Here is a 20,805-nt window from a genome sequence, read left to right on the forward strand (position 1 = left end):
TAGACTAGAACACTCCTGTTGGGAATGAATTAGAGAAAGACTAATCTGTCAGTAAAGTCTATACTGTTGCAGATCTGGATACCGGACGAACTATGTTTATAAGAGGATGTGACTGGGCCTCCATAAAGTCCCTGGCATTAAGGAGGATCTCGCCTAGCTAAAATACGTCCTAAAATTGAGCAGGTCCCAATAGGCTTCTTTTCTCTCATTATGTCAGAAGCTGGTCATACAAAGGAAAGAATGAAGGAGTGAAAACTATTAAAATGTAATAGTCATATTTTGCCCTTCTAAACGTATGTCCACCATTGGCCTCTCAGTCTCGCAACCTTCTTCCTTCCTACCTAGAAATATAGCATTTCTTCATCAGCAAAGAATACTACCTAAGCACCCGATCTATTGTACCTTATTGTACCTTATATGTAATTTTAGGATGTAAAAAGTTTGGAGTTATTCTCTCGATCTTTTTCTTCTTTTTTTTTTAACATTTTAATTTTTTTCTTTAAAAGGAATGAGTTGTGTATAGGGAGGTTAAATCCTTTATAGACAAGAAAAAAATTCGCTAGTACCAAATTATTCATCATCATCTTCTTCTTCATCTTCATCTTCCTCCTCCTCTTCATCATCTTCATCTTCCTCATCTTCCTCCTCTTTCTTCTTTTGCTTGCTTTTTTTCAGCCTTGATGACTCCCTTTTTTGCTGCATCAGGCTTTCCTGTAGCTTGGTATGCAGGATTGTCCTTTTCATACTTTTCCTTCAGCTTTGCAGCCACCTTTTGTCACCTGCAGCAGTGTCACTCCACATCTCTCCCAGTTTCTTTGCAACATCACCAATGGATAGGCCAACATGTTCTCCTTTGATTTTAAGGTGACACTCAGAACAGAACAAGAAAAAAGCCGAAGGAGACCTCTTGAGTGCATTGGGATCCTTGAACTTCTTTTTTGTTTCCCTTTTAGGAGGGATATAGGTTTTCATTTCTCTTTCATAACAGGCCTTGTCCACCTTTGCAGTATCTTCAAACTTTCCTTTCTCTTTGGCAGACATGGTCTTCCATCTCTCTGAGCACTTCTTAGAAAACTCTGAGAAGCTGACTGAGCATCTGGGTGCTTCGTGTTGTGCTCCTCCCGGCAAGCTTGCACAGAGAATGCGTATGATGACATTTTGCCTCTCGACTTCTTAGGATCTCCTTTGCCCATGTTTAGTTATTTTTCCTCAGTGAGGCCCAGAGTCACCCAGTCACCCTTCCGGCCCTCACGTGCCCCAGCCCTGTCTCTATGAAGCTCACTGTACTGCAAGGGCTGTGAGAGCAGGAGCCAGACACGGCCTCCTCGCTCTCTCTGCTCTGTAACCTTTTTCTTTCTTTCCACACTCATCATACAGGAAGTCTACTAGGCAAGTCAAACCTTCAGAGCAAATTACATTCTATATATTATCTTCAAATTTTGTGTAGGATAACACCTGTCTCCAGAAAGGAATTGGATTACTATTATTAAAACAGATTTCTTAAACTTAAATCTTTCCTTTAAAAAGTCTTTTTTTCATGCCAGAGCATTATCATACAAAATTATACTTGGGTAAATTATACCCAACTGTTAGAAATTCAAAATTACCAATAGTTACTCATCAAATAGTAGAAGGAATATGTGTTACTTTTTATCGTGAAGTTAGAGTGAACATCACAGAGTGATGACTTTTAGTATTTTTTTAATAAAATAATTTTGATAAAAAGAAATTTACCAGACTTTGCAGGGCCACGTATGCCATCACACAGTGCGGGAGCCAGCGTGGTAGACAGAAGTCCTGTTGGTCTTCCTGAGGTACATCTTTTAACCTGTCATTGGCTTTCATGGGTTTACGACTCTTTCCCAACCTTTCTATTCTTGTTCTAAGTTCTGTTTCATTCTCTTGTATCAGAATCTCCAATTTTAATTTCATTAATTTAAATTTTAAAACTTATTATCATGCAATCTGTAGTGTATGTAAACTATATTGTAAACTAACTTTTTTGGCAATTTAAAACATGATGTTCTACAGGAGGGAAACAATAGTTTTGTGTAATGCTGCCATCTAATGGTGTCCACGATACTTGACCTCTTCCATACTTACTTAAATATCCTATTTAATGGAAGAACAAGATATGAATTAAGACATAATTCTCAGATTTTAATAGTTTTAGGAAAAAATTTTATATACTCCAAAGGATAAACACATTTGGAAACAGCCTTAGTGTTTTAAGTTGTTGGTATATTTAAATGGTGGATTGATTATTTTATAACTGATTTTAACATCAATCCAATTAACTCAGGGCATTTACTTTCGTGGCTTGTACTCTGATCATTTCTCTCTGAGCCAGAGCCAAAGGCTTTCAATAATTGTCAACTTACCCATTACTTTTATAATTCACAAGTAACATGCAAATTTATTTTTTCATTTGTGTATATTTCCTGAGGTTTACACTGGGTTTGGCTACAACCACTAGATATTTCCTCTTAAAGAACAAATGTGTATTTCCTTCAGTTTTTCTGTAATTTGTATGAAGACATGATCTTATGGAGGGAAAATGGAATGGCTCAATTCTAGTCCTGTAGCTGCTACAAGCATTCTGTACTACCTTGGCTGAGATGTTTACTTCTCTGAACTTCAGTTATCTTATTCTTGATTGAAAGGATAGAGTAGCTGATTTCTAAATTTCTGTATAGTTTCATAGGTATGTTATTTTAATGGCATATCCAGTGAAGATGCTTGTGGGTTCATAATTTAATTCTATGTCATGGGCTAAAAGTTTTTACAGTCATACTCTGTTTCCAAAACCATTTGATACAGCTAGAGGTGGAAAATAGTGACTATTTATATGAATTCTACCTCACTATTGAGAATGCTACTATCCCTATGTTGCTAATATAGTTTATCATATTATCTGAAAAAATAAGCAATTGCAAATGATTTTTTAACGAAGAAGAGATTGTACACAGAATAAAAATGAGCTTAATATGATTTAAATAATATTTAATATTATGTATTTGATGTATGTATGGGTATGCTGTACTCATATCATATGCATGGAGGAACAAAAAAGCATCCTAATTATTCTTGCATATTATATTTTAGGTATAGCAGAGCTTTGCTGTAAGTCACCATTGATGGTAAAATATCAGGGAGAAGGAGAAAATAGTATACAATCAAGACAAAGCAAATCAAAGACAAGAATATAATAACAAGCCAAAATCACACAGACACTCATTAAACCTGATGGAGAGAGAGAACTGCCCGATTTACAACAAATTGCTAAACTTGGCACAACAGTGACAATATTCTCTTTAATTTTACTCAACTACTAATTAAAAGACTTCTGTTAAGAAATGAATTTAATACTTCTGTGTTCATCTTATAAGTGTCACGTTTCCACTAGTCTGAAAAGCATAAAACTGTCTCTTAAGGCATTTTACATGTTTTCAATTAATCCTTCTCCTTACTAAGAAGGCAAAAAGGAGAAACGTGACTGCACAGTAGCTTCAGAATTTTTCACCCAAGGAGAATCCAGGAGGTTTTGGTTAAAAAAAAAAAAAAAAAAAAAAAAAAAAAGCCTAGTGACCGTGACTATAATAGAAAATAGCTGGGAAAGTTCGAGTTCAAAATCAGGAACAAGTGCACATGCTCTCATGTTTTTTCTCTCTTCCTTCCTGCCTCTCTCCTTTCCTTTCTATTTTTTTCCTTTTCTTTTCTTCTTTTTCTTTTGGCACATTAAGGAAAAAAATAAAGAAAAGTTCCCAAGGAAAATGTAAAATGAGAAAGGCCCATTCATTTAGTCTTCTCTGCCAGGAGGTAGCTAATGATCAGCTGGGAAGAAACAATCAATCATTCCACAGTTCTGTATGCATCATAAACCCTCATGTATTTATAGTGAAATAAAAATGTTTACTGCTCATCTGGATGCATTTCCCAGAAAAGGAGAAACCAGCGTCTAACTGAGAGGGCTAGGAATATTATCTGGTACTACAGAGGAAAGAGCAATTTGTTTTGCAAACACACAAGTAATAAAATACTTGAGTAAGTTCTGAAGAGAGAAAGGAGAGCCAGAGGGAAGAGGCAGGGACCAGAAATCATTAAGAAAATTTAGGTTATAAACCAGAGCCTCATCTGCACACCAGAGGAAGAAAGAGTCCCAGAATGGGAAGATTAACGTATCTCAGAAGTTGGTAGTCATTAAAAGCACAATTTTGCGTTCTTTGGGTGTTTGTATGTCCTATTGTGCTTTTCTGACCTAGATTAGTCTAGTTACTCAGAACACAGCAGTATAGCTTTGCAGTAACATTGCCCCATGGCTTAATTTCCCAATTAAACTTAAACAAATTTCTCAAATGCTCATAAAACCCTTGGTGGCAAGATCAGTGCACCTGAATATTTAATTATTTGAATGTCAGTCTGAGACATAGATAATTGGCAGCTAATAGAAAATGCCTAAGACCCAAAAACAAAAGATTCTTTTATGGCTGACCAGGGAATAAGTGAATAAATTTACTAAAGTAGAGATAAATTTTTGTTTTTATCCTAAAGAAGAGGAAAGATATAATACTAGCAAACTGGAAAAAATATTTTAAAAACAACAAATAAGAAAGAAGAAAACGATCATTGAAATATAATTGTATTCTAGATGATGAACTTTGGCTGCAGTTAAATGATAGAATTAATATTAAGAGACAGTCTGTGTATGTCTCTAGACTAAGCGATCATGTAACAAAAAACATCAGAGTTAGTCTGACAGAAAATGTTCTTCCCTTCTTTGGCTATAATGTTTCAACATATGCAAATGCAAAGCTAAGTAAAATAAATATATGTATCATACAACATTTTATACAATAAAATTAATCTAGTGACCCTCATAAATCAACTTAATTATATACCTAGCAAAGTAGCTTGAGATTTGGCTGGAAGAGGATAAACCAGAGGTGGTGATAAAAGAGTTATGGAGCTCAGGAGAGGTCCCAGTGGGAAGCCCCGGGAATTAGTCTTGGGCTCAGTCTTACTTTACATCTTAATTACTGATTTCAAAGAAAGGCTAAACTGCACATTAACTAATTTGCACATGGTACTAAACTGGCAAACACTGGGAATTGCAGATTAAAAATCCAAAGGGATTTTAAGAGGTTTAGAAATAAAAATCAGTGAAATCCAATCCTTTAAGTAATAATAACAATGATGATGATGGTGATAAAACAAAAATTTTGATTAAATTCTTTTGTGGAGGCATCATACAGAGAGATGTGAAAGAAAACATTCTTCAAAACACTAGTCAAGAAATCTAAAGTGCAGAAGCAAGCTCAAAATAGAGCAAATGTGGAAACAGATACAGTGGAAAGGACAGGAATAAAGGATTCTAAAAATACAAGTATATTTCTTGATCAAAAATCAGCTTGGCCCACTTCTTTTCATGAGGCTGAGAAATATGATCAGTAACCCATTGCCACTATGTGCTTGTTTCCTTGTATCATATGACTTCTCAAGTAGCAACCTCTACTTCTTATCCTTCATATTGAACTTCCTCTTGGAACCTAGATATTCTTTCATTAGGGCTTCTAACCTATGCAATGTCTCTGAGAAAACAGAAGACAACGATTGACATCTCTGCTTCCCGTCTCTTCTGAAACACTAACAGGAGTGGGGGTGAGATGAGGTAGTACAAAAAGAATATACCCCAAAATATCTGCAAGAGCAAAGTAATCACTGGGAAAAGTTATCAATGTACAAACATTTTTTAAAAAATCTAAAAGCCAGAGAGAATAGAAATGAATCTTTAAATGAAACAATGAATAAATTCAGCCCCAAATAAGCTACCAGGAGTGAGAAATATCTGTCTAATAGGAACCCCCCCCCCCCCCCGCAAGACACTCTGGGTTTAGACTTAGCAGATGACCAAGCATAGGAAAGAAGTGAAGTTGAAACAGGGGAGTCAATAAAAGATATTTTATGGACCACTGCACCAGTCTATGTGCCCATCCCACCACCCTAACCCCAGCACTGAGCCCAGCCAGTTGGCATTCCCTCCAGGCAAAGCTTTTGTGTTATATCCCCAAGCACTGAAAGTCCTCCACATCTTGGAATTTGGAGAGCTAGAGGCAGACAACTAGATTCTCTGCCCATTTCTCCTAAAGGTAAACTTCCTAGCCCTAGGGTTACCAGAGCAGGCTTGTTCAGGTAGAGAAAAAGAAAAAAATTGTGATCACTATCCCCTCCACCCACGGCAAGGAAGGGTAGAACTGTACTGATTTGCAGAGTTGAGCAGGAATCACAACCATCCCCGACATAGAGGTGCCAACTGTAATTTCTTGGAAGGATAAAATGCCAGGTACTCCTTTCTTCCATGAGAGCCCCAAATGCATAATTGGGCAAATGAGGAAAACCAGAAGTAGGAAAGAGAATAACAACAATGACATAGAGCCTGAATAAAATAAAGATATTCAGAAGGACTTTCATATTTTTAGAGCAATCAAGATATATTAAGTGCATAAGAAAAAAACAAGAAAAAAGAAAAAAAAAACAGGTTGTAATGAATATGACCAATGCAAGTTAAAAACACAGGCAATTAAAAACCTCAAAGAAAACAAGGAAAAAGCCCTGGTCATGAAATTGATTGTCTAGATAAAAAGCAAATTAAATATGACATGAACTTAATAATTTATGAAGTATTTAAAAGGACAATTGAGTTGACTTTAACTCTAAAAACCATTTTTTCAGGATGACCAAGAAGTGAAGGCAATGGGCCTCAAGAGAGAAAACTGGTTTGAACGAACTTGAACTTGGCTCAGAATTGAATAATGTGGGTGTGTTCAAACCAGCATAGGTATTAGATATTAGTTATTGATTTTCAATTTTTATCATCAAAGTATTGTCAAAACATGAAAGACTTGGTTGGGGTTTCTGGCGAGTAAATTTTAATAATCTTGACAAGATCAAAGTAAAAATGTAGCTATGAATTGAACTTTCAGGAGGAAGAGAACCTGTGGAGAGAAGGACTGGAACACTCACTTCCTCATCTCACAAAGAGGGACTAGAGAAGTATTGTCAGAAGTTGATTAAAAAAAAATAGGAAGAAGTTAAGAATATTACTAAAAGTTAAAAACATAATTTAAAAAACCCTAAAATAATGATATAAAAACATTAAATCAAGGGAAATTGGAGTAGTATGAGATAAACCCTCATATTTAGAATTATAAAGTCAAGAGACATGTTAGAAATTTTATTAGTCAAAAAACAGAGGCACAAGCATATCATTTGGAGTTATGAAGGTAATTATCACCTCAAACTAAAAGAGACAGTTAAAGAAAGGAGCTTACCTTTGAGGAGTAGAACAGAGGGTAGAGACACATTCTTTTGCTGCTTTTGATGAAACCCTGCTATAGTTTGAATATCTGTGCCCTGCCCCAAATTTATATGTTGAAATTTAACCCCCACAGTGATATTAAGATGTGGGGCTTTTAGAAGGTGACTAGGTCATAAGGGCTTCACCCTCATGAATGGGATTAGTCCTCTTATATGAGACTTGAGGAGGCCATTTTGCCCTTCTGCCATGTGAAGTGGTGACATCTATAGGAATGGGGCTCTCACCAGACATGAAATCGACTGGCACCTTGATCTTGGACTTTCCAGCCTCCAGAATTGTAAGAAATAAATTTTTGTTGTTTATAAATTACCTAGTCTAAGGTATTTTGTTATAGCAGTCTGAACAGACTAAGAGAAACCCATAAACATGTATTGCTCTAATAAAAATAATGTTCCACATATTTCATTATAATACTTCATTTGTTTTAACTTAAAGAATACGAAATCAAATAACAGACTAGAATAAAATAAACACTTTTAACAGATAACACTTTTTGAATAGGTGAATAATTGGTTCAGACAAAATTTGAGAAATCATACCTGCAGACATCATAGAAAGATTGCCATAGATAAAATAATATTTACATGTGTACCTGCCTGTATGTATTAATGATCCCTCTGTCTGGTCTCTCTGCCTGAATCCCCTTTATGCAATACCTAAGTGATTTCACTAACAGCTCAATATTCTACAAACATCAAGGATGTCTTTCTGCATATAAATACAAATTTCTTAATAGGGACTGCACTAGTCATAGTTCTCCAGAGAAACAGAACCAACAAGAGATATAAATCTATATTTATATTTATATATATCTACTTATCTATGTGTACACATAAAAGGTCATTTATTATGAGGCATTGGCTTACACGATTATGGAGAGTGAGAAGTTGCACAAACTGTAATCTGCAAACTCAAGAACCAGGAAAGCCAATGGTATAATTCAGTTTGAGCCTGAAGTCCTGAAAACCAGAGGAGTCAATGGTGTAAATTCTAGCCCAAGATCAGGAGAAGATAAGATGAGATGACCCAGCCCAAGTAGTGAGGCAAAACAAAAAGGGATGAATTCTTCCTTTCTCCACCTTTTGTTCTATTCAGGCCCTTAATGGATTGGATGAGGCCCACACACATTGGAGATGGAAATCTACTTTACCGGGTTTACCTATTCATTTTTTTTTTTTTTTATTGTGAAGACCCAAAGCCATATTTATTTTTTTTATTTCAGCTTATTATGGGGGTACAAAAGTTCAGGTTATATATATTGCCCATGCCCACCATCCCCCAGAGTCTGAGCTTCAAGCGTGTCCATTCCCCAGACAGTGCACATCGCACTCATCATGTAGATATACACCTATTCAATTATTAATCTCATCCAGAAGCACACTCACAGAAACATCCAGAAATATCACTTAATCTGGGCATTTCCATGGCCCAGTCAAGTAGACACATAAAATTATCCATCACAGAGTCCTTCATAATTTGGTGGCAATTATCCATTCCTCCTTCATCTCACAAAGTTTAATAACATATAAGTTCTCTGTTCCAGCCAAACTAAATTACTCACTCTTCTTAGAGATGTTGTGTACATATCCATGTATCTCTGATACTCTATTCATCTGAAATATCCTGTTGCAGTCAATACAAACCCTGACCAGCCACCAAGTTTATGATGAAGCCACACCTATTCCAAGGAGCCTTACCTGACTACTCTATCCAGTAGGATGGGAATCTGCAGTGTAATCCTATCTTTCACCTTCTTCACTGGTTCTTCTCTCCCATTCCTTCCCAATCTCCCCTCTACGTTCTCCCCAACAAACATCTACTGATCACCTCTAATGTGTGAAAGGCTAATTTGACAACTAGTCAGTGACTATTTGTAAAGTCTCCTATATTGCTATTCAGTTTACCACGTCTCTTTGATTGGTCTTCCTAGCATGTGTAATTTCTGTGACAATAAGGACCACATTCCACACTTTTTTATATATCTTACAATGCTTAGAATAATGATTTCAACAAAGTGCACTCAATAATTTTTTTTCCATATACAAAAATGAATTTGAGATGGATTAAAGTCTTAAATGTATAGCATGAAACCATAAAAATTCTAGAAGAAGACATAGGAAAAACTTTTCTAGACATAGACCTAGGCAAAGAATTTATGACTAAGACCCCAAAGGCAAGCACAGCAACAACAAAAACAAATAAATGGCACTTAATTAAATTAAAAAGCTTCTGCATAACAAAGGAAATAATCAACAAACAGGTAACCTACAGAATAGGAGAAAATATTCGCACTATACATCAAAAAAAAAGAGACTGATATCTAGAATCTACAAAAAACTCAAACAAATCAGCAAGAAAAAAAACAAACAACCCCATCAAAAAGCGAGCAAGAGACATGAACAGATTTTTTTCCAAAGGAGATAGACAAATAGCCAACAAACATACATAAAAATATTCAACATCACTAATCATCAGGGAAATGCAAATTAAAACCAATGGATACCATCTTACCCCTGTCAGAATGGCCACTATTAAAAGTCAAAAAACAACAGATGCTGGCATGGATGCAGATAAAAAGGAACGCTTATACGCTGTTGGTGGGACTGCAAACTAGTACAGCCTCTATGGAAAATAGTATGGAGCTTCCGCAAAGAGGCAGAAGTAGACCTATCATTCAAACCAGCAATCCCACTACTGGGTATTTACCCAAAGAAATAATTTTATCAAAAAGACCTGCACTCAAATGTTTATCACAGCACGATTCACAATTGCAATATTATGGAATCAACCTAAGTGCCCATTCAATTCAGGAGTGGACAAAGAAAAGGTGGTGTATATGTATATTACATGGAGTATTAGCCCTAAAAAGGAATGAAATAATGTCATTTGTAGCAACTTGGATGGAACTGGAAACCATTATCCTAAGTGAAGTATCTCAGGAATGGAAAAACAAGCATCACATGTTCTCACTATTAAGCAGGAGTTAAATGATGGGCACAAAGAGGCACAAATGACATTGAAAACTAAGAAGGGGGAGGGTAGGAGGGGAGTGAGAGATGAAAACTTACCTATTGGGTACAACGAACACTGTCCTGATGATGGGCACACTGAAAGCCCTGACTTTAGCATTATAGAATGTATCCATGTAACAAAAACATTTGTACTCTCTTAATATTTTGAAATAAAAAGAAAAAAACACCACCAGTAAAAAGATAAATAAATAAAAAATAAAATACCGGATTAAAAAAATTCTTTTTGGTTAAATGGATAATTGCATACTTCCTCCTTTAACTTTTTAAATAAAATGATGTCCAACTTGATGTAATTAACCTTAAATAATTGTGACATCTGGTTTATGAAACAGTGTAGAGAAGAAATAAAAATTGAGGAAATTTGGAGTCTGAGTCGATTCCTGGTTCATCATCTCCTAGCCACGTGACCTGGGGCAAGTTACTTAATCTACCTTTGCCACAGTTTTGCCATTTATAAAATGTGGCTAATAAAATACATCTAAAATACTCCCCAAAGGAGTTGTAAGGATCGGTTGAGACATGTAAAGTGCTCAGGATTGTGCTAATTATGGTGCAAGTGTTCTGAAGATATCAGCTACTTTGTTATTTTGGGGACACATGAACTTCAAAATTTCAACTGCTTTACTCCTAACAGGTATTTCACACTCACACACAGTCTGTTCTAGGTCGGTTGGGGGCGATGCACACAGGGCGCCTGGCTCAATGCAGGCACCCAGGTATCTGGGCTGATGGACACTCCACTGCCAGGAACATCTGCAGCGCCCACAGCAGCAGAGGAGACAGGTAGGGGTGGTGGGCCGGGCTCCTCTGTGTGTGGACCCATACGTGACACATCACTGCTGCCCAATGGCAAGGACAGCACAGGAGACTGGAAACAGTGGGAAAGAAAATTAAGTGATTGGTGAATCTCCTGTATCTGCTATGGATAATGATGGGATCTCTAGAGAGAATACAGTCTAGAAGTCCAAAAGATCCCAAAGTCATTTCTGGAGTCAAATTTCAGAACTATAAATTTTCAAAGCTATGCTGTTAAATTCAATGTTTTCACTTAAGATGCATTATTGGTCTGACTTCTGAAAAGTAGTATCTCCAAGAATTCCACAATTACTTTTCATGTTGTGAATTTATGTCTCAAACTTTTTCAGAGATTAGAGAGGGAAGGAATCTTGTTTTTAGAATAAAAAGCCGACCTTTGGCCATCGTGTTCAGGAAGAACACCAGGAAGTTTTACATATTAAAGCTGCATTTCTTATTTGAAGCCAGCAGGGGGAGTTGTAAGAATGCTTAAGCTTCCCCACTAAGCTGCTAAAAAAGAATCTAAAAGGGCATGGAGAAAGTTACAGATATAAATTAATCACTTCCCTAAAACCACCAGGGTTTTCTGCAGAGGGAAACTGATTATCTTGGAATACTTTTGAGTATAGCATCCATTAGGGTAACAAAGACACTATTAAAAAAATCTTTGTTGTGTAAAAATGCCCACAAGATGTTATCTAGTTTTGTTTTATTTTTTCCTAAATAAAATGTGTGACTATAGACTGACTCATTTTTGGGGGGATGAGCTCCTGTTTATTTCCGAGATAGAAATACAGAAACACATCATCTTTATCTGAGCCTGTAAATTCCCTGACTCCATTAAGGAACTTGAGCCCCTTCCCTGTGTCTTCCTGGTCTTTAAACTTTCTTAGGCTTTCCAAGCAATAGCTCCTGATGTCCTGTAAGTGACTGACCAAGTGCTGTCCTGCTGACTATTCATCAATGCCTGTTCTCTGACATATTGTCCCATATAGTAAACTTCCTGACTCTTAATTCAGGAGTTTAATGGATGGGATGGTTTGGGTTTTTGTTTTGTTTGTTTGTTTGGTTGGTTGGTTGGTTGGTCTCTCTAGCTCATAAGAAAAGGTACCAGAATTATATGTAAATTTTACTTTTTCTTTTTATAGCTAAATTTGGAAGTGCATATGATATGAAGAAAAGGAACTAGAGTAAAGAGAAGCTAATAAAATCTGCATCTAAACTAAGAATAATTTTACTGTGCTTTGTTTTAATTTTTCTTTTTTTTAGTTTGTCATTTTGTGCAATCAATCCAAATAATAATTCATCTTAGAAAATCACCTTTTCCTTTAATTCTTCTATAATATAGCACTTAATTAACACTTTGGCATTTTGATCCAAATGCTTTCTAAAGCCTTCTGTCTGATTTTACCTGTATAGCCATGGCTATGTACCCTGTCTAGAACATGACATATTGCTCATCTTTTGCCCTCAGTGGATGGTGGGATTACCTAATTCATTGCATTTACGTATAGGGAAATATCTTTATGCTAACGTTGTAAAATGTTATGCTCCATTATGCAGAATTTAAAAAACTTACTTTTAAAAAGTTAAGCTGACTAAATAACTCTAAACTCTATTATGTATAATTTTGGTGAAAATATTATCAAAATAATTTTAGTTACTAACATGTTTAGTCCAAGATTATCATTTTGATTGGAATTTTTCCACAACTTTCTCTCTTTATTTGTTTTTAGAGACAAGGTCTTATCATTTTGAGTTGAACTTGGCAATTGTTGGACTTGAACTCCGGGGCTTAAGTGACCCTCCCTCCTCAGCATCCCAAGTAGCTGGGACTACAGGGATGCCACCACATCCAGCTCCTACTTTCTTTAAAAAAAGGTTGCTTTAAATACTTGCTACTGGGAATGAAGTCTTATAACATGCATATTAACTTTTAAAACAAGGGATTAAATCGGAGTCTCTTTAAAGTTTACATAGTCCTCTATCAGATGTAAACAGCTTCACCAATGTGGGACACCTGTCCATGCAGCTGGGCCTGGCTTGTCAGGCTTCACTGCAAGACTATTGCTATGGCGTCAGAAGTATCTGTTCTCCCTTCTTACCACCTTCCTCCGTGCCGACTCTTGTTCTCCAGCCCCCCAGCCCCAAGACACATTTGTGCACAAGTCTGCATCCAACTTTTCACACACCATTCTTTGGTATTCTCTCTTTCTAATATACCCATACTAAAGAAAAGAACAAGGAGGAAGTGGAGGAGAACGGTAGTAGTCGTGGTGGAAAAGGAGGAAGAAGAGGAGAGGAAGAGGAGGGAGGAGAGGAGGAGGCAGAGAGTAGAAGGGGGAGAGGAAGGAAAGGGAGAGGGAAGAGCAGAGGAGGCAGGAATCTTCATCTGTACCGCCCCTCTCAGTGGTGTTGTGGCATCTCTGTTATTCTCTGATTTGGTCTGGTTCCTTCCATGCTGGTGGCCTCTGCTGAAGGACTGTCTCAATACAGATTGTGCCTGCGGTTTTTCTCACTGCTTCCTGCTCTTCTCAGAGAGCCGCACCCTTCCTTCTGCCCTTCCCTCCTGCTAAGCACCGTTTTTGTTGTGCAATGGCCACTTGATTACCTTTGAATCTCCTCTGAACTCAGTTCTCCTTCATATGGAGCCACGGGAACCACTGAGGTCTTCCAAGTGCTGTGGAGAACAGGGCTGGGCATCCTTCCCTGACCCACTACTCGTGCCAGCATGGTCTGCACCAACAAGCTTCAAACCTCCCAAAGTCTCCAGAAGAACAGCAGTTGCCGGTGCTTTGCTTGCAAACATTTAGGACTCCAGACGATGTGGAACCCCTGCACTATCATCTATTCCGCTCAGCCATGGCAAGGGGATCGGCCTATATATATGTGCACTGCCCCCGGTTCCTGATATAGAGCTCCTAAACCCTTATAACCTCCTAAGTTATAGTGGTGCTAAAATCATCTTTTGTTCTAATATTTGGTCTTTGGCCCCAGTGCCTGACACAAAGCTCCTAAATTCCTTGGAATTTCCTGGGTGATAGAAACATCTTTTGTTCTAATGAGGTGACTCTTGGTAGGCTCCTGGGTTGGGGCTGGTCACCAGAAAGATTAAGCCATGATTAGAAGCTTGGAACTTGCAACTCCCTATCCCCATCCTCCAGGAAGGGGAAACGAGCTAGAGATTGAATTAATAAATCATGCCTATGTGATAAAGCTCCCATAAAAATCCCTAAAGTATGGGGTTTGGAGAGTATCCAGGTTGGTGAACACACCAACATGCTGTGAGGGTGGTGCACCCCAACTTCACAAGAAAGAGGTTCCTGCACTCAGGATCCTCTGAACCTCTCATCCCATGCACCTCTTCTTCTGGCTGTTAATTTGTCTTCCTTATCACATCCTTTGTAATAAACTGGAAAACAGAAGTAAATGCTTCCCTGAGTTCTGTGAGCCATCATGGCAAACTATCAAACATGAAGAGGAGGTCTTGGGAATTATCAATTTGTAGCCAAGTTGGACAACATTCTGGGTAATTTGGGGACCTCCTTCTTGCAATTGGCATCTGAAGAGGGGGTAGTCTTGTGGAACAGAGCCCTTAGCCTGTGGGGTCTGCACTAATTCCAGGTAGATAGTATAAGAACTAAATTGAATTGGAGGATACCCAGGTGGTGTCTGGGGAGTTGAATTGGTTGGTGGGGGGAAAAAGATCCCACATGTCTGGTGTCAGAAGTGTTGTAAGAGTAGAGAAAAACAGTTCATTTTTTCCATTTTTAGTTGGTGTCAGAAGTAGGATTTGCTAGAACAGTCCTGACTCCCAGAAACACGTGGTTTAAGAAGAAAAGGATGGACAGGTGGGGGATGAATAACATTTGATTCCTGGGTGGCTGCGTGGTCACTCATGGTGTGGGACAGCAGCTGCTCTGTGCTCAGTTACTAAAGGTGAAAGTTACCAGTGGAATTTAGAGATGGATCCAACTCCCAAAAAATTGTCTCACGGGATGCATAAGAAAATATAAACTAATAAGAAAAATGTAAACTATTCAACCCCTTCGTAACTGTTATCTATAATAGCTAAAATGAAGTTAAAAGAGAATGCTGGGTCAGATCTTAATCCTAGACCAAGCTTATCTTTCACTGGGCCTGAGCTTTGTCCATTAGTCTCAAGCTGTTCCCCAAGGGAAAAATTATGTCAGAACAACAGAAAATACCTTCAAGACCTCTGGTCTCCAAGAAGGTAGTCAATGTGGGGGCAAGGGAAAAACCAAGAAACTATAAAAACCAGGGGGCATAGTGTTAAGGAGTTGTTTCATTTTGCGAATTGGTATCATCAGCTTCCCAAAGAACTTTTACTAAAATGGATTGTGAGAGTGATTAACTCGGGCTGTGTTTTTGGCTTTGGATGCTGCAGAGTAGAAAAGCATTTTTTGTCTGATACAGGACCCACGGCTCACTATGGAACAATCACAGATGGCTATACATGATCCAGACACACAGGAGGCTATTCTTGAGCAAACAGCCAGCCTGTGGACTAGATGAAATCCACTGTAAAATGTGTTTATTCTGAGAAGGTGGACTTCCCAATTCCCCTGTAAGTGTCAGATGAAGCAGCTGATATTCTTTGCATGCAAGCCATGTGGCATTGGAATTATGACTGACTGGGATATTCACCTACTGAATATACCCATTACCAAGGTTATGGTAAATGCCGTGATTAAGGGGCCCCTTTTGCATGGGCACCCCATATAACCTACTCCTTCAAAATAAAACAACAGTCTGCTGTGATCTGAATGTTATGTGCTCCCCAAATTTATATTGAAATTCTAACCACCAAGGTGATGGCATTAGGAGGTGGGGCCTTTGGGAAATGACTAGATCATAGACAGAGCAGTCATGAATGGGATTAGTGCCTTTCTAAAAAAGCCTGATAGCTCATTTGTCCCTTCTACCATGTGAGGACACAGCAAGAAGATACTACGTATAAACCAAAAAGCGGGCCCTCACCAGATACCAAATCTGCCTTGATCGCGGACTTTCCAGCCTCCAGAACTGTAAGAAATAAATTTCTTCTGTTTATAAGCTGCCCAGTTTATGGTATATTGTTATAGCAGCCTGAACAGACTAAGACATGGTCCAAGAAGCCTTATCAGATTTACTGTCTCAATGTCCCTCTGTGGGTCTTACTGCTACCAAGGACATAAAGGTAATGAAAATGAAAATGGGGAGAGACAGAAGGGAGACTTCAGGAACTCAGCAGGGTGACAATCTCAAGATGGTTACTGGACAATAGGATGACTATGGTGGGCATTGTTGGTGTGGATGCAGCCCTATCAAAGGCTGATGGACCAATGAGATGGCCTGTTGGTGCCCCAATGTTAAAAGGCCCCAAACAAGTTCACTCCATGTACCCCAGTTTGGAGAAATTTAAAAAGCTGAAAGCCAAATATTATAATGAGAAACCCACCTTGAATTATGTGGGGTGATGGTTAGACAAATTAATCAAAATAAAGATGAAGGAGATGCCAGAGACTTCCCAAACACCTGCTGGATGCCTGAAGCACATGTGGGGATTAAATGGCCAGAAAGAGGAGAAAAGACTTTTTGGGATTCCTCAACAGGAGTGCAATGCACTATGATTCCAAAACCTGTTGGTATAGTCTTAAAGGGGCCAAGGTTATATTGAGAGAATATGACGATGCAACAGTTGATGGGATTAAGGTGAAAGTTTGGATGGAAATTGGAATTTTTAAACAAACTTTATGTGAGATGGTCTCCCTCACCTGAATATATTGTTGGAATGGATATTGTGTTTGACTGTGAGTTTCTTCCCCTACCTAATAATGTAGAACAGAAGGCACTAAGTTTGCCCTCAGGCTAGTCTTAATTGGACAAGCTAAATGGGAACCGCTAGAACTGCCTGAGCCCACACAGGTGATTAATTTAAAACAATATAGGATACCTTGTAGGCAAAAAGAGATTGCCGCTTTAATTAATGACATACTAGAAGCTGGAGTGCTGATCCAACAAATTCTCTGTACAATAGTCCTGTATGGCCTGTGAAAAAGGAAAATGCTCATGGAGACTAATGGTAGACTGTAGAGGTTTAAATAATGCTGTATGTCCCACAGCCTCAGCAGTCCTGGACATGGTTTCAAACATGCAAAAAATACAACCAGCTAATGGAGACTGGTACTCAATGCTTGATGTTGCAAATGCTTTCTTCTATGTCTCAGTTTTGGAAAAGAGCCAACTGTAGTTCACTGGCACATGGGAAGGATCCCAATTTACATTTACTCAACTGCTACTGAGTTATCTAAACTCACCAGTTTATGGTCACAATTTGTTGGAAAGGATTTGGACTTGAATCAGGGCTCTAGTGTAGTAATACACTATATTGATGACATTACAGTAATATGGGAAACTGAAGAGCAAACACAAACTGATTTGAATGCAGTGGTGACTCACATGACCAACTGAAGCTGGTTAATAAATCCAGCACATGTCCAGATGCCCACCCGAATGGTAAAATTCTTAGGAATAACCTTGGCGAGAGCCACCTGGGATATTCCATAAGCAACTAAAAACAAACTGCTTTTGCTGCCCAGCCCTAGGACCAAACAAGAAGCCTGGCATTTGGTTGGTGTATTTGGATTTTGGAGAACAAATACTCCATATTTGGGAATTTATTGCCAGATCCTATACACACAACTACCCAAAAGCCATATTTGAGAGAGGACCTGAACAAAAGCAGGCCATATCTAAATCACAAAATGTTGGAATTCCCTCAATGCCTTTGGGCCCTTATAATCCCCACTCAGATATGATTTTGGAAGTGTCTGCCACTCACCTTATGCAGACTGGAGCTTATGGCAAAATCCTGTGAGCGCCTCCCAGTGGTGACCATTGGGATTTTAGATCAGAACATTTCCAGGTGCTGCTGCCCTGTACACACCATTTGAGCGAAAACTGGGCCATCAAGGGCATATTCATATTGGGAATGGCCTTATGGAAATCACTCTGGGAATTTAAGTGGTACATTAAAGTAGGACATGTCGATGCCCATCAGAAGAGCCCCCTTCCGTGTTAAGAAAGTGATTGGAGCAATCAAGTGTACCAATTGGTGCTCTCCTTTGAAGTGGCCACCTGAGTCCATGAAATAAGTGGACACGGGGAAACTACAGCCATGTAAAGATGGGCTGAACCTATACATATTCCTCTTGCACTCTCTGAGCACAAAATGCCAATAAGAACTGTTCTGTCTGTCAACAAGGGAGGCAGAGACTGTGGATTTCCTGGAGGAAGGCTCTGCACACAGCTGGCAAGTGGATTACATTGGACCAATGACAATAGCCCCGGTGGGCTATGAATGGGTCTTAGCAGAAATAGATACTCTGGACTGGGCTTTGCATATCTAGTGGTAGATGCAAATGTTCCAAATACTATTAAAGGACTAGAACAGAAGCTACTGTACCAATTTGGGCTTCTGAGTTACGTTTCTTCAGACCAAGGGATGCACTTTACAGTCCATCGTGTCCAAAAATGGGTGAAGAGATACCACATCAAATGGGCATGCAACACTACAAATCATCCTCAGAGTAATGGTTCAATAGGGAATTGGAATGGACAGTTGAAACATTTTCTGTCTAGAATGGGAAGAGGTAAAGGCATGAAGGGCTGGTTTACATGCCTTCATGAGTGTGTGCTCACACTCAACATGGAAGGCACTAAGGGAAGGTCTCCAATGCCTAGATTTCTCTGCTTTTCTGGGGGATCTGGTGAAGAAAGAGTAGGGGAGGATGCTAGTGCAACTATACAGTTCTTCCCCACATCATCTCAACTCTCTTTTTTCCTACATAATGCAGTAGTCCCAGGATCAGGGATGCAACTGTGGGTACCAGAAGGAGGGGTGATTCCTAAGCAAGAAACTGCAACTACACATTTAAACCTTTGTGTCAGAATTCCTAGGGGGTTGATAGGGTGGATTGTGCCTTCACAATCTGGCAAAGTGGGGTTAACAGTGAATGCTACTGTGCTGTCGAATGGTCAGGCATCTCACTAGTTCTATACCTGTGTAACTCTACCCTTCATGAATGGGACTGGACTAATGCAGACACACTTTCTAGACTAGTATTGCCTAATTCTTCTCAGGCCAGTCATTTTCCACACAATGAAATGGTAATACATAGGTTTTTGTCATAAGGAAGCTTTAACTCAATCTCCCAATACCTTTGATCATCAATATTAGTATTGTCATAAGACTTACTTACATGATATAGTTGAATCTTACCAGCAATGTCAATATTACACCATATTGCAGTATGATCATGATACAATTCAATTTCATTATAGAACAAATCGGTAAGAATTATAGAGGTATTTACTTTGCCTTTCCAACGGAAGCTATAATTGAGGACAAAGACAATCACGCCACCTTATCTCACAGGCTTATAGTAAGACTGATTTTCATTGTGTGTTATTATATAGCAGGGCTAACCTCTCTCCTATGGGAAAGTCACAAGTGGTATTTAGCAAACTATTCTGGGCCCTAGAGCAGGCATAGTACGTCACTGTAAATCACAAATGCCCCCAGAAAAATTCTACAAGTTTGGAGGGCTGTTAAAATTCATCAGGAAGTCCTAGAAAATGTCAGCATCCCAAATTTCCGTCCCTTAAATAAAGAACCACTTATGACCCTTTCCAGAGGACTTTTTGTTCATTTCTGTTGGCTCTGTTGCTGTGGCCTTTTCTCCACAGGACTTGTCCTTGACACTTCCTGGGATAACTTTCTGATCCTCTCGGCTTCAGCTTGAGAACACTGAGAATGTTGTTGATTCACCTGTTCTCTCCAATTCTGCTACTGGAATGTGAGAGCAAAGATAGCAGCATTGCACTCAGCTCCTTACCAGAGCTGTGATTTTGCCTCGACCACCACATTTTGTACTTGTGGACACGTGGTCACTCTTCTTTTCTTGTTTGGTTGTTGGGTAAACTTTAAATTACTTTTATTTATTTATATGATATTTGATTCACTTTCTTACCTTGAGTGGGAGAACTGTGCTGCAGATTTATTCTTCCCTTTTCTCCTGAAATGTATAATATTTTAATATAACTTTATCTTTATGGCATAAGAAATATATGTTCATGAATAAATACACACACACACACACACACACACACACATACATATACTACATGTAGGAAAGAGGAAAAAAATCCATAATTCTACCATGAAGTGATAATCATTGTTAACATTGAGATAGTATTTTTGTATGACAATATAGAGAGAATTGTTAATATATATTAAATAATTATATTTTAATAAACTTTATATATTTATATATTATTTTGCCAAATTAATGGTTTTGGTTTGCTACTATTTTCTTCCTTTAAAGTGCTTTTAAAATAAAATTTCATGTCAATAAATATTATTTTAAATTGATCCAAGCATCCCTTTTTGTGACTCTAATATAATTCTTTTAACCAGTATTACATTGCAGGGTACTTAGGGTTTTTTCCAATTTGTCCTATTATAAACAATGTTGAGATGGACATGGTCATACATCATATTTTGTGGTATTGGTTTTATTTGCTTCAGACAAAACTCAA

The 20,805-nt window shown here is 38.2% G+C and overlaps 1 pseudogene; it reads right to left on the reverse strand.

The window, feature by feature from the left end:
* Positions 1–570: 570 nt before the first annotated feature.
* On the reverse strand, positions 571–1,193 carry LOC123648986 (annotated as a pseudogene).
* Between the last annotated feature and the right edge of the window lie 19,612 nt (positions 1,194–20,805).

Source organism: Lemur catta, chromosome 13 (genome assembly GCF_020740605.2).
Source record: "Lemur catta isolate mLemCat1 chromosome 13, mLemCat1.pri, whole genome shotgun sequence".
NCBI classification, from domain to species: domain Eukaryota; kingdom Metazoa; phylum Chordata; class Mammalia; order Primates; family Lemuridae; genus Lemur; species Lemur catta.